The sequence below is a fragment of the Armigeres subalbatus genome, unplaced genomic scaffold (genome assembly GCF_024139115.2).
Source record: "Armigeres subalbatus isolate Guangzhou_Male unplaced genomic scaffold, GZ_Asu_2 Contig1113, whole genome shotgun sequence".
Taxonomy (NCBI): Eukaryota; Metazoa; Arthropoda; class Insecta; order Diptera; family Culicidae; genus Armigeres; species Armigeres subalbatus.
In genome coordinates this window covers 54051-71957 of record NW_026941862.1, presented here as the reverse complement: position 1 = coordinate 71957, position 17907 = coordinate 54051, and the positions used below count along the sequence as shown (strand labels likewise).

Genomic DNA, 17907 nt, shown 5'->3' with positions numbered 1-17907 from the left:
TAATCATTTTTGACGGTTCAAGAGCTTTTCGGTGAAAGGTGCAGCAAAACATTCCAAAGAGAGCCTACGCACTGTGCTAAAGCACAACGCTATCAGCAGCGCTTTGCTATGAAGAAAAGTAGAAAGCCGGAATGCCTCCGACGTAATTAATCTCGGTGAAAATTCCAAAATAGAGCACGTAACCCATGATGGCCCAATTGGTTCAGCTCGTCATGCTCGTAACTTAATTGCCGTCAGCGTGCCGCCCTCAACTGACTCATTCCATCAGCCAGCGATCAGCGATCAAAACAATCCAATTAAACGCGATCGGTGCTATTTTGCGATATAACACAGGCTGATGGGATGGCTGACTGCTTCTTCATCACGTCGGTTTCCACTTTGATCTCCTTAGTCGCCGACCCCTAGGGAGGTTTTCGTTAAATTAAGATGGATAAAACTAGATTATTCGAGGTGCATGTATTCGCTATTTTATATGCCTACGATGGTCTTTAATAACTATTGGATCAAGACTATGTGAAACATAGAACTTTTCAAAAAGACCAAGACCAACAATAAGAAACAACGCTGATAGAATGGAAGAAAAAGTTACGTACTTGATTGTTTCCCTTCTCCAGATTTTCTTGCGCAAGTCGCAAGAACAAAGTTTCAATTAAGAAATAATTAAAAAAGACTTTTTGTCATTGCTGTAAAAATTCGCCTTGAATTGCTCCAAACTTCAATAGACATGAAAATGTATTTTTACTCGTATACTACGAAGCTGTGCCCAAAATAGTTGCTTCATTTTATCGTTGCTTGTCAATGGGAGCTTCGTTTTAGGTTGTTATTGTCTGATTAAAATTGTAATCGACTTCCGAAAGATTGTATACAAAATCATCTTGACTAAAATAAAAACTCCCGCAAAAAAAATAAAAATTTCCCATTATTAAATCAGAAATTCCCATAAACTATTGGGAGTGAACAAACATATATGAGCTTCGAGTTCGAAAACTACCTGATTAATCTGCCTGAGCGGTGTTGTAACAAAAAAAAACTAAAAATTATGAATGAGTGTTTTTCAGCGTGTTTAGCGCACAAAAATATTTTTCTGATCCAATAGTTCGTTCTGGCCAATTTTATATAACATACAATGGAACAGGGTTCTTCGTCGAATGGAATCTGTTACGAGTAATTCGGACAATGCTAAGTTCCACAAAGTTTCTTTACAAAATTTGCACACATACACATACATACATACATACACACATACAGACATCGGGCTGCGAAATGGTGAGTTGACATCTGGGAAGGAGCGACCTGCCCAGCTCTGGTCCTCACAAGTTCCAATTTCACGCTTCCACGGGTCTTCCGATGACAATCGACCGCCAGCTAAGCGTTTTGTACTTAGCTGGTAGTGCAGCCTGAGCACTGTTGTCCTTCTGACATCAGCTAGAGTGAGGGGGGGACCATCGTCTCTAACCCCTAATCTCAAGGCGTTAACGGAGCCGTTAACCTGGGCACCCTCCACAGTAATTGTCCCTTACCGCGTCATGCTGGCGTGGTGAACCTATTTTCCCGAGCAACTCGTGGGATCAAAATGGAAAACCAAGTCAATTATTCTTAAATTAGTGGTAGTAGTGTAGGCGACAACCCCTTACCAAGAGGTGGGGTGTTCAGATCTCTGCCTAGGAGGCCAGAGGCAATAGTCGACAGTTCGGTGCGCAGCGCCAGCGTGGGTCACTTAACCTTCTTCCCGGCTACGCCGGTAGAGGTTATAGACGGCCCATGGCTTGTGAGGGCGATGAACCGCAAACGCGATGGGCTTTCGGCCTTCGAGGTGGTGACAGAACAGCTGGACGCCATCATCGACTTTGCGTCATCGAAGCATAATATCAGTAAGGACCTCAAGAGAAGCTTGCTGAAACTTCGAAAGTCGATATTGGACGCCAAGCTGGAGAGGGCGGTCGGGACGGCCAAGTCTAAACCCGTGAAATCCGTGGAGTCGAGGTCTACCCAGACTGAGGCCCAAGGATTCGCGGACTCGGGCAATGTCGAATCGACCGAGGGCGTGCCAGCGAAGACGGTGGTGCCAAAGTCTACCCAGACTGAGGCTCAAGTATTCGCGGGCACGTCGGGGGTGACTGCTCCAACGGAGCAGACACAAAAACGGGGGAGACAGTCTCCAGGGGATGAGCTCAATGGGGGCCGCTCCAAAACACGGAGGGTTACTACCCAGAACACCGGCCAGGTACCTCCAAAACCGGGGGAGGAAGGACCTGAAAAGGTCCGTCCACCCAGGAAAGACGGTGGTAAGGGGTTACGGCAGGCTGAGAGCTCTCAGCCGCACCAGACAAGGGAAATAGAGGGGGATGACGCCTCCTGGACCCTGGACAAGAGCAAGAGGAAACCGAAGACGTCAAGGGCCGAAAAGAAGGCCCAGACGAATGATGGTAGCAAGAAGTCTAGGGTAGGCGCCAATCGCTCCAGGGGCGATGCCCTAGTCATCAAGACGGACGATGCTAAGCATGTCTTGAAGGCGATGAGGAGTGACTTCAAGCTCGGTGAACTCGGCGCCGACGTACGTCGAATATGACATACCCGGATGGACGAGATGATCCTCGGGGCGTCTCGCAAGGGGCGCCGCCTACAAGAAGTTGGCGGAGGAAGTCCAAGGCGAGACGGTCAAGTTGAGGGCACTCACGACGGAGGTGAATGTAAGGGTTACAGACCTGGACGAGATCACCGAAGTCGAAGAGCGCGTCACGGCGCTGCGGCGACAGTGTGAAGTGGAGACGCCCACCGCAGCCATTTGGCTACGGAAAGGTTCGGCAGGGACACAGGTAGCATTGGTTCGGCTATCTGCAGCGGACGCCTCCAAGGTAGTCAAGTTAGGGAGCGTCAAGGTGGGGTGGTCGGTATGCCCTGTGGGCATATATGAGCAACCCGAAGTTTGCTTCAAGTGCCTGGAACCGGGGCACAAGCAATGTGACTGCAAAGGCCCCGACAGAAGCAAACTCTGTCGACGCTGCGGTTGGAGGGACATAAGGCACAATACTGCACGAACCCCCTAAACTATTTGATCTGTTCCAGCAAATCTGTGAACAGCAAGCACCCCATGGGAGGTTCGAAGTGCCAGGCATTTAAGCGTGCTGCAAAATCACAGTGCTGGTAACGCAGCTAAACCCGAACCACTGTGATGCAGCCCAGCAACTGCTGTGTCAGACAGTTGCTGAATGGGGGACGGATATCACCATCATAGCGGATCCTTACCGGGTACCCGCCTGGAACGGTAATTGGGTCACCGATGGGCCTAAAATGACGGTGATATCGACAACGGGAGAAATACCCAGTCCAAGAGTTGGTGTTTTCGACACACGAGGGCTTCTTCATTGCCAAAGTCAACGAGGTCTTCTTCTGCAGCTGCTATGCGCCTCCTCGATGGTCGATCGAGCAGTTCGGTCGTATGCTGGATTGTTTGACGGCTAACTTGACGGGGCGTAGGCCGGTGGTGATAGCGGGGGACTTCAACGCTTGGGCCGTGGAATGGGGAAGCCGTTCCACGAATCAACGGGGGCAGATCCTGCTGGAATCACTGGCCATGTTGGATGTGGACTTGGCCAATGTCGGTACCAAAAGTACCTACAGCTGGAACGGGTCGATTATCGACGTTACGTTCTGGAGCCCTGGCCAAACGAGTAGTTCGAACTGGAGGGTAGATGATGGCTACACTCACAGCGACCACCTGGCGGTTCGCTACAGTATCGATTATATTACCAGTTTTCAGCGGATGGAAGAAGGGGCGAGGCCTAGCCCTCGTATGTGGAAGACATCGTACTTCGACGACGAGGTGTTTAATGAAGCGCTCCGCCGTGAGCACAATACTCTCGGTCTGAGCGGCAAGCAGCTGATAACAGTACACAGTACTCTCGCGTGCATGCGATGCCACCATGCCTAGGAAAGTCCACTCTATGAATGGGAGGCCACCGGCTTACTGGTGGACTCAAGCAATTGCGAACCTGCGCCGCGCCTACCTACGGGTACGGAGGAGGATGCAGCGAGCACGCACAGAAGAGGAGCGTGTTGAACGACGGGTGGCGTTTGTGGCTGCTAGAGCCGCTCTGAAGATTGAGATTAGATCAAGCTAAAAAGCCTGCTTCAAGGGCCTGTGTCGAAGTGGAAACGCGAATCTATGGGGTGACGCCTATAGGGTCGTAATGGCCGAGACACGTGGGCGATGGCCCATACAGAGCGGTCTCCAGAGATGCTGGAGGAGGAGGATCATCGCGGGGCTCTTCCCACGTCATGACTCAAATCCCTGTCCTCACTTTGTGGAGCTGCCAGGGGCCAGGGTGGCCGACGAAGGAAAAGTAACTGTGGCGGAACTTGTAGGGATTGCACAGTCCCTTAGTGTAGGTAAAGCGCCAGGACCGGATGGTATTCCGAACCTGGCCATCAAAGCGGCCATTGCTGAGGCTCCCGAGATGTTCAGATCTGTCATGCAGAGATGCCTGGACGAGGGAGTCTTCCCTGAAGCATGGAAAAAGCAGAGCTTGGTCCTATTTCCAAAGGCGGGAAAACCACCGGGGGAACCGTCAGCATATAGACTAATATGCCTGCTTGATACGGCGGGGAAGATGCTCGAGAAGATCATCCTCAACAGGTTGTTGATACGCACGGAGGGTGCGGATGGTCTATCGAGTAACCAGTTTGGCTTCCGAAAGGGTAAGTCGACCGTAGACGCTATCTTGTCGGTTACCAAATCCGCGGAGATAGCTATCCAGCGTAAGAGGAGGGGAGTTCGCTATTGTGCAGTAGTGACTCTCGACGTGAGGAATGCTTTCAATAGTGCCAGTTGGGCAGCTATTGCAGATGCGCTCCTGCGTCTTAGATTTCCCGAGTACCTGTACAAGATTCTCGGAAGCTACTTCCAGAATCGAGTACTGGTATACGACACGGAAGCGGGTCGGAAGTGCGTTGACATAGCCTCAGGGGTTCCGCAAAGTTACATACTGGGTCCGGTGTTATGGAACGTCATGTACGACGGTGTCTTGAGGTTGAAGTTCCCGGTGGGCGTGGTAATCGTCGGCTTCGCTGACGATATGACGCTGGAGGTCTACGGCGAATCGATCGAAGAGGTGGAGTTGACTGCAGCCTACTCGATCGCAATTGTGGAGGAGTGGATGAGTTCCAGGAATTTAGAACTGATTCACCACAAGACTGAGGTGGTTGTTGTTAACAACCGAAAGTCGGAGCAACAAGCGGTGATAAGGACAGGCAACTGCGCGGTCACCTCTGAACGCTCCATCGAACGATAAGCTCACATTTGGTAGCCACGTCAATTACGCCTGCAAGCGTGCCTCCACAGCTATAGTGGCATTGTCCCGGATGATGTCCAATAGCTCTGCGGTTTATGCCATGTATTGGGGGGGCAGCTTGGGGCACGGCCCTGCGTATTAACTGCTTCAGAACGAAGTTAGAAAGTACGTATAGGCTCATGTGCCTAAGAGTTGCGAGCGCGTACCGTACCGTGTCGCACGATGCACTTTGCGTCATCACCGGTATGATGCCTATTTCGTTATCGGTGAAGACATAGAGTGCTCCGAAATGCGCGGCACGAGAGGCATCCGTAGGACTGTCAGGTTGGCATCAATGGTCAAATGGCAGCGTGCGTGGGACAGTTCCACTAAGGATAGATCAGGGCTGCCTAACGTACGGTCCGCGGGCCGGATGCGGCCCTCAGCTCCATTTTTTGTGGCCCGCGCACCGTGGTAGAAAAGACTTCATAACCGGCCCACAAGCTTTTATAAATGGCTCGATAAGCTTATTTTTTTATAATCTTTATATATATATATAAAAACCAATCTATGTATGTATGTTCGTTAACTATTTCTGAACCACTTGGCCGATTTCAACCAAATTTGGTACAGACATTCTCTATCCTCAGGGGAAGTTGACAAAGGGTGGGATGGTCATGTGGAAAAGGGGGAGGGGTGGTGAGTGGGGTTTTGTTCAGAAAACGAACAATTCTGTGTAACTTTCAACTCCCAGGACCGATTTCGACCAAATTTTGTACACATATTCACTACGAGGAGGCGATCATACTGGAGGGAATTTGAAAAAGGGGGAGGGGTCTGGAGGGAGGGGTTTTGTTCAGAAAACGAGCAATTCAAAGTAAATTATGAACCCCTGTACCGATTTCAACCAAATTTGGTACACACATTCTACATCATAAGGAAAAGATAACAAAGCGGGTGGGATGGTCATTGGGAAAAAGGGGAGGTTATAGGGGGAGGTGTTGTCTTTAGAAAACGAGCAACTCAGTGTAACTCCCAACCCCCAGGACCGATTTCAATCAAATTTTGTACACATATACACTATGAGGAGCCAATCGTACGGGAGGGTAATTTGGACAAGGGGGTAGGGGTCTGGAGGGAGTGGTATTGTTCAGAAAACGGGCAATTTAGTGCAACTTCTGAACGCCTGTACCGATTTCAACCAAATTTGGTACACACATTCTCTATCCCAAGGAGAAGATAACAAAGCTGGTGAAATGGTCATTGAGACAAAAGGGAGGTTATGGGGAAGGGGTTGTCTTTAGAAAACGAGCAATTCAGTGTAACTCCCAACCCCCCGGGCCAATTCAATCCAGATTAAATGATGAAATCATTCAACTCTATGATTAAAGATTATGATTAATGATTTATTAATTTTTGACAATGATGAATGATAAGGATTAACGATTAAATTATTTTTTGACAATAATTAACGATTATGAATAATGAAAAAAAAAACGGTGGAGTATGATTAACGATTACCGATCGTGATTAAATATTGACACACTATGTGTATGATTAATGATTAACGATCGATATGATTAATGATTATGAATGATCAAATTGAATGATTTGCATAGTGATCCATAATCGAGTAACCTTTAATCCAAATTTTGAAAGGTATAAAAATTATATGCTTATGATTAAAGATTAATGAATAAAAGCAAGATATGCAATGATCCAATGCTCCAACACAACTTCTGTACCCCTCGCCCGATTTCAACCAAATTTGGAACAAACATTCTCTTTCTTAAGAAGGCGAAACACGATGGCGATGAAGCACACATTCTTCATATTAAGGAGACGACGATAGTGGGTTAAGGATGGAAAAGGGGAAAAGGGGTGGGTCTGGTGGAGTTGATTGTTTACACACTTAGTTTTTATTTCTGCAGCACGGCAAAAATCCCTACAGCCGTGCGCCAGCAAAATAAAAAAACTGATATTTCAACAAAAATTACGTTTGTTAGCTGATTTTCGGTGAAATATTAGCTGATTTTTTTTGAGCAATGTTGACAGAAATCTCGGCAAAAAAAGTTTGCTGGGGCACGGCTGTGCGAATCTCGGTAAAAGTTTAACATTTTGCTGAGATCCCGGTTAAAAAATTAAGTGTGTAGGTAGTTATCGATCAACTCAACACTTCATCGAAATCATGGTTCACCCAGTGAAAAGCAATTATTAAAGTGTTTCCTTCTGCATGGTGAATGTGATCATTTCTTTAAAAATAGACGGAATAAGGCATCGATGGATATTTTTTCTTCTTTAGAAATAGACGTTTGCCCGGAATAAGGCGATTTTGGGTTTGATCCCTTTTTCAAAATCAGTCAATGTTTTTAAATGAAATCTGCCTTCTTTTAATCAAATGATGAAGTATCAATAAGAATACACAATTATCCTTTTGACCAATTGGTTTATTCATTTTCCAATTTCAAAAACTGCGAATTAAACTGGCAACTCCGAGCAAGGCCGGGTACATACAGCTAGTAATTTAATAAATACTGTAAAATATTACCGGTTTAAAAAAAAGCCTGGTAATCGAGCCATTAACTTCACGTTTTCCAATAATTCCTTTTATTCGTATTGGAATCAAAATGTATTAGATAATATATTTTGAAATGGCTGGATTAAGTGACCAGATTGACCCAATGAAACGAAAGGTTGATGTGGAACACCGCGTTTTCACGTTCAACAAAGGAAAGCCGGTTTTCTCAATTTGTTCGAAAAGTGTTGCTGTGTTGAAGGAATATGATCTAAAACGACATTGCGAAACCAAGCATCCATATGAAATTTACACTAAACTAGAAAGATGACAAATGTTTAAGAAGCTTCAAAGATAAGATGCTCATTTAAATTTAAATTTCCATCATTGATTCAAATTATTTGTGAAACAGTGGATTATCGAAGCAGCAAACTCACTTCACTCTGACAAACACGAAGCCCGAAAAATGCAGTACGGGCCAGTTTTGCTGTTAGTGAGATATTGGCAAAATGAATAAAACTATGAACTTTGGATGCACATCGGCTATTGTCGGCATCGTGTGCCCTACAGAAAAAGTCTCCTTCAGTAGCATTAGTTTGCCTCGGCTCAGTGAGTAAAAGTTCTTGCAGAAGATTTGAAAACTACGTTACGTGGAAAAGCCGCCTGCTTCAAATTCTACTCTCTCGCAATCGATGACAATACCGATGTTGAATACTTGGTGCAGGTAGCTGTCTTCATAAGGGGAGTTGATGATCATCTTTAAATCAAGGAGGAATTGGCAGTTTTGATCCTAATGAGTGGAACGACTGCCGAAAAAGACCTGAGGGGAGCTGTTAAACCTGTATGAAGGGGCTTGGACACTCCTCTAAAAACTTAAGTGGCCTTACAACTGATGGAACCGGCACTTGCAATGACGGTAAATATCACTGGCATTGTGACACTTCTAAGAAAGGAAAAGCAATCACAGTGGTATGGTTATGAGAATCTATGGGCGAAAACGATTGATACTCCTGAAGTACTTGACTTTATCAACGCGAGGGATTTACAACCACCAATTCTGAATGATGTTGACGGAAATGGAAGCAGAATACGGAGATTTGCTGTATTGTTGCGAAGTTCGTAGAACCAGACTTGAGATAATTTATTCTCTTCGAAACGAAATCGCACTATTTTTACATCTGCACATTTTAAAAATAAAAGCAGTAAAAAACTTCGAATCCTGTTGCGAATTTTGGTCACCGATTGCGAAAACAATATGCGATACCCAGAAAAATATTTTAAACTCTTTTTAGTGGAATGTATTCAACCGTCTAAAACGAGTTTAGTACTCTCCATTTAATTCCACTAATTATTTTGTTATATTTGCAGATACGTATCTCAAGTCAAGTACGAGACACTGTAGACGATCACACAGTGACTCACAATATGATGCTCATAGAATCTATTCCATCTTTCTTTTTAGTTTAAGAAGTCTACTCAGTGAATTTACAATACCAGAAGCTAATAGTGCTTTTATAATCATTCTTCTTTTTTCCTACAGTGCGCTCTGAAAAGCTGAAAATTTATTTAATAAACTTAGAGAACAAAATAAAGACAAATTCTCCACCGTGTCTCAATCAAGCCACGTAGCCTGATGCGTATCTGAAACTGTTTCACCTTTCCTCTATCTAGCTTTCAATTGGATGGCTCCTCACTGCGCTCCACATCATATTCCACCAACTACCAGCTTCCTCTACTAATCTCCCATAAAGTCGATTGACTTGTGAGTTACGAGCGAGCAACGTAGCGCACGAACCGATCGAGCTCGCGTGATCCAACGCGGTCAGCTGTATCCAAGTTCAATGCAAACGGTACCGGGAAGCCGTTTTTTCGCAAATCGTGGCGCACTACTTTTTGCGAATGCACGTTTCGCACTCGTGAAAAAGCTGCTCTACACGCATTTAATGGCGTGATGGTTAACCAGATTCGAGCTCAACAGAAGAGAAAAAAAATACCCATATAGCAGTTATATTTTGCCCACAAAAAGCAAAACTTCATCGTCGACAGATGTTCGTAAGGTTTAAAGATAAACCAGCAACACCGGAAGATCAAACTGACCGAATCGGAAAACCGAACCGATCAGATTCGCGAATCGCCGACATTAATAGGACAGTCAACCGTAAGGGATTGGCGAAAAGTGGGTCGTTGACCGGCGGTGCTCATGTGGAACGATCGGCGCAGTGCATTTTTTAAGTTCACCACCGATCGCATTAATATAATGCTGTCACTTTTGATTAGACTCAATTAAATCCATTCGGGTGCATAGCAGATAGCAGTGGCGAGCACTGGTGAGCGATGACGGTCAAGAAAGGGAGCACTAAATTCGACAACAAAGGTTTCGAGTGGCAAATAAAGTCAGGAATATTTTTCCAGTCGATCTGGATAAATAATTGTTGATCGTTAGACATCCTACAACGATCTGCCAAAGCAGATATTTTTTTTACTTTATTAATATGTATTATTAGAAAACAGAAAAAAGTGTGTTCAAGATGAATTGAAATTATGCAAAATTGTAACAACCTCTAGTACAGTAATAAATACATATTTTTTTGTCAAGTAAACCATAAAACGTAAATGAAATGTAGATTATTTAGTTGAGTTTTAATTTATATAGCACCTACTATATAAAATACAAGCTCGCCATCTGAAATCAGATTAACACTCATCATCTGTTCCTTACTGCAAGCATGCTCCCTCAGTTTTCTCGTTTCTAATGTAAAATGCAATATATTTAGTACAACTGCTGTAAAATACATGGAAGCTAAACAGCTGGCAATTAGGCTAAAAGCTGCAGACAACATGCACTCAGCGCCAATAAAACACACAACATTTCAATGCAGCGGCCGAGCCAGTCGGCAGCATCATGCTGCAGCACCGGTCAATCTGGCCATTACCCGTCCATGATTGCAGCATCCAATCGGTGCCGGCCGGCGGCAGCGGCAGCGGTGGTACTCACTTTCCACAACGCCGATCTACTTGTGCCATCGCTCTTTCTCATGAGGCGGCCCCCTTCCCAAGAGGTACAACATTTTAAGATCGGCTAAAATCAGAAACGAGGTGCATCTCGTGGAAACATTACTCAACACCTCTAACGCAGTTCAACGGAGTGCGTGATGCGCCAAGCAACCGGGAAGTATTTTTGGAAATAGCGCGTTTTCTCCTGGGTGTGTTTTTTTCCTATGACACATACCACCACGTGGCGGTATGGAACGAGCACGGTAATGTTCCTCTAAATTGAAAACAGCAGCTACCTTCAACATGAAATAGCTGGGATGTTTTGTGTGGGTTGGGTTATGCTAGGTGCAGTACGTTTCCATAAATAAATAAACTAATTTTCATTTCTTTCTAACATAGCGATGCTTTATATAAACTTATTCCTAAATTATATCATTTAGGTACATATCAAGGGGCCCTCCTTAGCCATGCGGTAAGACGCGTGGCTACAAAGCAAGACCATGCTGAGGGTGGCTGGGTTCGATTCCCAGTGCCGGTCTAGGCAATTTTCGGATTGGAAATTATCTCGACTTCCCTGGGCATAAAAGTATCATCGTGTTAGCCTCATGATATACAAATGCAAAAATGGTAACCTGGCTTAGAAACCTCGCAGTTAATAACTGTGGAAGTGCTTAATGAACACTAAGCTGCGAGGCGGCTCTGTCCCAGTGTGGGGATGTAATGCCAAGAAGAAGAAGAAGAAGGTGAATAACAAAACTTTTGGAATTGATCCGTTTGTGATTTATTTATTTGTTGCCAGACTAAGGCCGGAGTGGCCTGTGCTGCACATAAAAGTCTTCCCAAGTAACATTTCAAGTTTTATTCCGCTCTAGGAATGGTTTTCAAGATTAAATTATAAGATCGACCAATAAAACTCACTATTACACGTCAACCTTTTGATGACCACTATAAGAGTAAGATATGACCAAGTGGCCCTCCCTGGATAACCGCTATAAACCTATTATAAGAGTATTAAAAAACCCCTTCTAAACTACCCGCAGAAAAGGGAATTTGGCTGCGGTAGCTGTCAAAAATGTTGCTTTGAAAAAGAGAAATAAAACTTTGCCGAAAAATAATAACAAAATAAATGGTTGATGAGGATAATGATGAGGGGGGTTACAAAATAATGTTTTTACAGGATTTTCGTTCATTGTACTTTCATTAAAATGAGGTGCGCGTTTGATTTTATGGTGAAAGCTAATAAAAAAATTAGATTGATCACCAAGCGCTCTCAAAATAGTGTAGTCTTGGGCAATCAAATAAAAATAGTTATAAAAGCAATATCGTAAATCTTCACACATTGTGTTTATTTTCCACCTCAATATATTGTTGATGCAAATCAATATCCAAAAAAGTAGATTTCGTGCTGAAAACATTGTCAAATCATGAAATCCAACGATAAATATCATTGACTTGAAACTGTCTGTACCTTTTCAACATGGCCACCATCAATTTCGATCAGAAAAAATGCTGTTCTTGTTACAAACCGTTTTAAACTCTTAGCAATGCAAATATTCTTATTGGGGTTATTCATTTGACCGCATTAGGACAAAAAATTATGGCTTTATTCGAGCTTTGAAAATGTGATTTATTACGCTCTTCATCACAACCGTAGAGCTGCTCATAAGGTCAATAGGCATTTGACGTTTGAAGCTTTTTCAGCATATTTATGAGAGGTTTATTGATAGCAATAAGAACGACAATAAAACTGAGCAGTTAGCTATGGTGATTGCTATTTTAAATCCACTATAAGAATTGAATAAATTCAAGAAGCAAGGAAATTGTTACTTGGGTTCTCCATTCAGCTCAGTCCATGGCTGCACGTCACCAACCACTCGGTCTGCGGAGGGCAGATCGATCCACCTTGCTCGCTGTGCACCTCGCCTTCTTGTTCCCGTCGGATCATTGTCGAGAACCATTTTCACCGGATTACTGTTCGACATTCTGGCTACGTACCCGGCCCACCGTAGTCTTCTGATTTTCGCGGTGTAAACGATGGATGATTCTCCCAAAAGCTGCGTTTGTGAACTCCTTTGTGACACAAAAAGCGCTAGAGGTGGAGTCTATTTGCAACATCTTGCGGCTACAATGAAAATAAAAACACAAAAACCAACCGGGAATCGAACCATGGACCTGGATGCGATTTGTAACCTTTTACTGTAACCATCACACCATCAATTCTATTTGGTTATTCTGTGACAAGTGCACTACATAAACAACAAAGTTTTTTGTTACTTCATTGTACCTTATGTGGAACATGCAGGGGACTGTCAAAAATAAAATACTGCTCAGCTGAGCTCAAAGTGTTTTGCAACATATCACAAACATTGTCGTAACAGCAATGAACCGAGGAGTTATTAATACTGCAACTTATCTATTTTATTTCTGATATGAAACACATTGAATTACAAATCAGCCAAGAAGTTAGATGCGTGGCATATTGCAACGCCACTTAAACGGAAATGAAACATTGTGTGTTTCTGAAACTGGAAAGTGGCTTTCATGTGACTCGATGTATTGCCAGTGTCTACAATGTAATTTATTGGTGGGCATTCTTATCGATTAGTTGTCAAATGTCATTTTTCACCGAACACTAATCGATGAGAATCCCCACTAGCAATTTTCGCGGCGATTGATCCATTATAAACATTGTAATTTATTGAGAACAAACAGCTTTTTGAAAGCTGTTGGACGTGCTGCTTGGGAGGTCTCGTGTCCGTAGAGAACTACCGGTCTAATAAGCGTTTTGTAGATTGTCAGTTTGGTACGGCAGCAAATTCTATTCGATCGGAGCGTTTTGCGATTTCCTGCCAAGATGCGTCTCCAAATTTCTCTGCTGGTATCGTTATCGGGAGTCCCCAGTGAACCCATGTACATGAATTCTCGCTTAACTTTTCAAAAAGACCTAAAAACATTTTTTCATGAATTAATTTGAGTACAGTAATCAAAAGCTTTCATAGTGGTCTGTTGATTGCAGAACTCAAATTAGTTCATGAAAAAAACGTTACTTAGGTCTATTTGAAAAGTTAAGCGAGTATTCTTCAACCACTTAGATACAAACTCGTGGTGGGTGGATTACGTTGTCCTCTCTTGAACCTCTTCCTATCATGTACATCGTCTCCGACGTGTTGATGACTAGTCCGATCCGTTTAGCTTCGCTTTTCAGTCTGATGTAGGCTCACTCAATCCTCTCAAAGTTACGTGACATAACCTTGCCGTAACCCTCTGCGCGTTTCCAAGGGGCTCGAGAATGCCCATGAAACTCGAACTACGCACATCACCCGTCACATCACATCGTCGCCTTGATCAACCGCATCAGTTTATCCGGAAATCCGTTTTCGTTCATTAGCTGCCCTAGCTGGTCACGATCGATTGTATCATATGCAGCTTTGAAATCGTGGGCTCGTTATATTCGCGGCATTTCTGCAGTACCTGACGTACGGCGAACACCTGGTCTGTGGCAGAGCGTTCGCTCATAAATCCCGCATAGTACTGCCCCACGAACTCTATATAGATTGGTGTTAATCGGCGGCATGAAATTTAGGAGTACCTTGTAGGCGGTGTTCAGCAATGTGAATGCGCGGTAGTCTTTACAATACAGCTTATCGCCCTGTTTGTAGAGAGGACACACGCCACCTTCCATCCACTCCTGCGGCAGAGCCTCATCCTCCCAAACCTTAGATATTACCTAGCGCAGCGCTCTTGCCAGTGCCTCACCACCATGTTTAAATAGCTCTCCTGGTAGTTGGTCAACCCCAGGGGCTTTTTGTTCTTCAGCCGGCCAATCTCCTTCTGAATTTCATAGAGATCCGGAGCCAGTAAAATTATGTCCTGCGCGCGTTCTCCCAGGTTCATCACCATACCGCCATCTTTATCTGCCACATCGCCATTCAGGTGTTCTTCGTAGTGCTGCCGCCTACTTTGGATCCCCTCACGTAAGAAGGTTCCCGTTTATGTCCTTACACATATCAGGCTGTGGCACGCGGCGCTTACGTGAACGGTTCAACTTCTCATAGAACTTTCGTGTGTTATTAGCGTGGTGCAGTTGCTCCGTCTTTTCACGGTCTCAATGCTGGCGCTTTTAGTCTGTTTCACGCCCATTTATATCGTGCATCGTTCGCCATCGTGCGGTGTTGCAGTGATCTCGCCCATACTGCATTCTTCTATTCCACTAACTGCCCACAATATGGCGTCGTTCAAAAGAAATAATTAGTCGCTTACCAAGGCGATTTTCAATATATTTCCTTCCCCACTAACATACTATTCCTTTCCAGTGCGCTCATGGAGATGCAGAGGATTCCTCGGTCTCTTATAGCAATGAGTGTCGAACTCATTTTCTCCCTTCATCCTAATGGACTGTGGGGACGTCGCCGGCATCGTTATGGTCTTGATTTAAAGAAACTCCGAAGCATGTTGTAACGAGCAGGTCGTTTCATGTTTATTTATTCAATTTATGTTACTCGTAATATCCGTTATTTATTTAAATTAATTTAGAAATTTACCAAAACAGTTGAACCAGTCTAGAGCCCGAAATACAAATTCACTGCATTAGCGTTCATTTCCGTTCATGAGCGACACTCGCAAGAAGCGCAAAACAAAATTGATTATGTGAGTTCCTACTGACGTTGTGAGCGGCCGTGGGAATTAATTGCCCATAAAAATGGATCAAATCTGCCGGGTGGCTTGTAGCACATGCTATCGCCCGCGTGCATCGACCCGTTGGGAATCCTTTCAGGATGCGTTGACCTTTGGCTTTTTCTTTGCACTCAAGATTTTGGGGCCGAATAGCGAGATGGATGATTGAAGCTGTTCGTGGAAAGAGACGCAAACATGTGCGAATATGATTATTTAGAGCGCGAGAGTAATTTTCGGAATCACGAAATTAACTTCGTGATGTCCGGTGATGCAATTTACAATTTGGCGGTTAATCTGAGGATTCCCAAGTTGATCAAGTTCACTTCGAACTGATCCGTGGAAGAGGCAGGAGTGGCCCAAAGTTCTCGCGCCGTGGTGTCTTTTCAAAGGTGACATGAAGAATAGTCAGTTAGTAGAGCTTAATTAATACCTGTTTAAATTCCTTTCCCTAGTTTGTAGAATCGTGTGTGCTATTGTGAAAAGGCGGTGTGTTATCGTGTGTGGCTTTGTGCAATTGAAGGTAATTCGTGCTATTTGTAATATTTGTAATGTTAAATTAACACGTGAAACGTGTAATCAACTATTCTAAGGTTTCTTGCCAAGCCGTTCGACCGTCCGCGACATCATAACCGAACTCCCAGTGGCCATTTCTGACCCCACTGTCAGGCTCAGAAGTTCTCCCGGGGCACGCCGGAAGAGGGACGCTTCCGTTTCCACGCTCCCTAGGCAGGACGAACAGCAAGCGCAAACGTTATTTCCGTTCCCCTAGTGACGACTAGGAGAACCTCGACGCACGTGTCGCGTCGCGCGCAAATCGAGTAAGTTTCCGATGTTCGAGTGAACCGACCGCCAACCAGCAGCAGAAAGGCAATCCGCCTACCCCCGGCGGCAACAGAGCTTCGTCGTCGTACGAGAGCGCAGCAGCGAGTTCACCGCCACCCCCTTTCCGTTCATCCGGCGGCGTCATCATCGTCAACGAAGAAGGTCTGTGAGTACCCACCCAATTATATTCATGCGCATGACTATTTAATTCACGCCGCAACATAGTTTCCGTTGCGTGGCGTGCACGGCCGTTTTTGTAAGACCGTGAAGCAAATTCTGTGAATCGAAAACCCATTGCGTTCGCCGAGGCGAACGAGAGATTCGAAATAGCACGTCCAGGCATTGAAAAAAATCAGATCATGAGTAAAAATCGACTAAATTCATGCCAACTTGATGCTCTACTGCGGCCTAATCGCTGATGCTTTCTAGATCGTTGAAATTTGGCGTTCGTTGATTCAAAGTTCTAAGATCTTCATCGCTCACCAATGGGAGACAACTGAGCGAGGCAAATCACCTGGTAACCTAACAATGAGTGTTGTTGCCACACGCTGTTAGAAAAATATTTTCAGACATTAGGAAAATTTAGTCCGCTATGAGAATGGAACTCTGATACATTGCATGAGAGGCTTTAATGCTTTCTCTCCTCCATCCCAGCAACTTGCAAGTAGAGTGAATGAAGCAGAACACCTGATGCGTTTTGATGTTTTATTCTATTAGCTACAAGCGTACCATACCAAGTTTGGCTTGGCGAACTCGGTTGCTCGTTGGTTACGCAGCAACGATCGCTCATAATCGTTGTTTGGTATCCATCTGAGCAAGGCTGTTCACTCGCTGGCGTATGATGCTATGATTGAATTAGATCAATGCTCGTCTGCTTCACTCACGCTTTCAATGCCTGAGAGTCATTAGAATGCACACCTAGCCAAAGCACACACGATAGGTAGACAGGGACCATAGCATGGGAAAGGTTGAGAGAGAATAGGAAGGAAGAGCGAAGAGAGAAATGAACACTAGTGTAAGATAAATGTTGTGAATAAAGCTTGTATTTGTCGGGATAAAAGCTCGTTTTTCCACGCGTAATGTAGAAACATTTCAGCTGTACCGTATGAATGTTAAGGAAGCGGACAGATAGATTCACGCAATAAATGTTGGTCCCAATTAAGTAAAATGAGTTGAGTGTTTTTCATGTCACACGTGTCCCGTTCGTAGTTTTTGTGTAGAAATTGTTTTACTGGGGAGGTTGGCTCCGAAACCAACCGGGCAACTTTTTAGTCGGACACGGGTCGGTTCGATTGGGAATTTCGGGATACTTGCCGGTGATGATAAAACCCCCTTTATATAATTCATCACTGGCCGATGATTATAATCTTGTTCTAGATAATTATACTCATAAACCGCATTAGTAGCGTTTTTTTTTGTGGACAGTTTCAGTCAGCCATCTTACTTCCCGGACCAAATTTAAAACTGAGCCTTCTTCCCCTGAAAGGTCTCAACGGTCGGGCAACCCAAATATTGGTGGATGGTCTCCCTCGGGAGTGGCGCTTAAGCCATCTCACTTTTAAGCCGGGAAGGTCAGTAAGGCTGACGGTTATAATGTACAGTGAGAATAGCTTTCTAGTCCCGAGAAAACTA

At 44.5% G+C, this 17907-nt stretch overlaps 1 long non-coding RNA gene across 1 annotated transcript; it reads left to right on the top strand.

Moving 5' to 3' along the window:
- Window positions 1–15703: 15703 nt before the first annotated feature.
- LOC134202252 (uncharacterized) lies at window positions 15704–16505 on the top strand. Its single transcript, XR_009977188.1, has 3 exons — window positions 15704–15842; window positions 15906–15973; window positions 16044–16505. It is a non-coding gene; the product is annotated as an uncharacterized LOC134202252 (long non-coding RNA).
- The last annotated feature ends 1402 nt before the right edge of the window (window positions 16506–17907 follow it).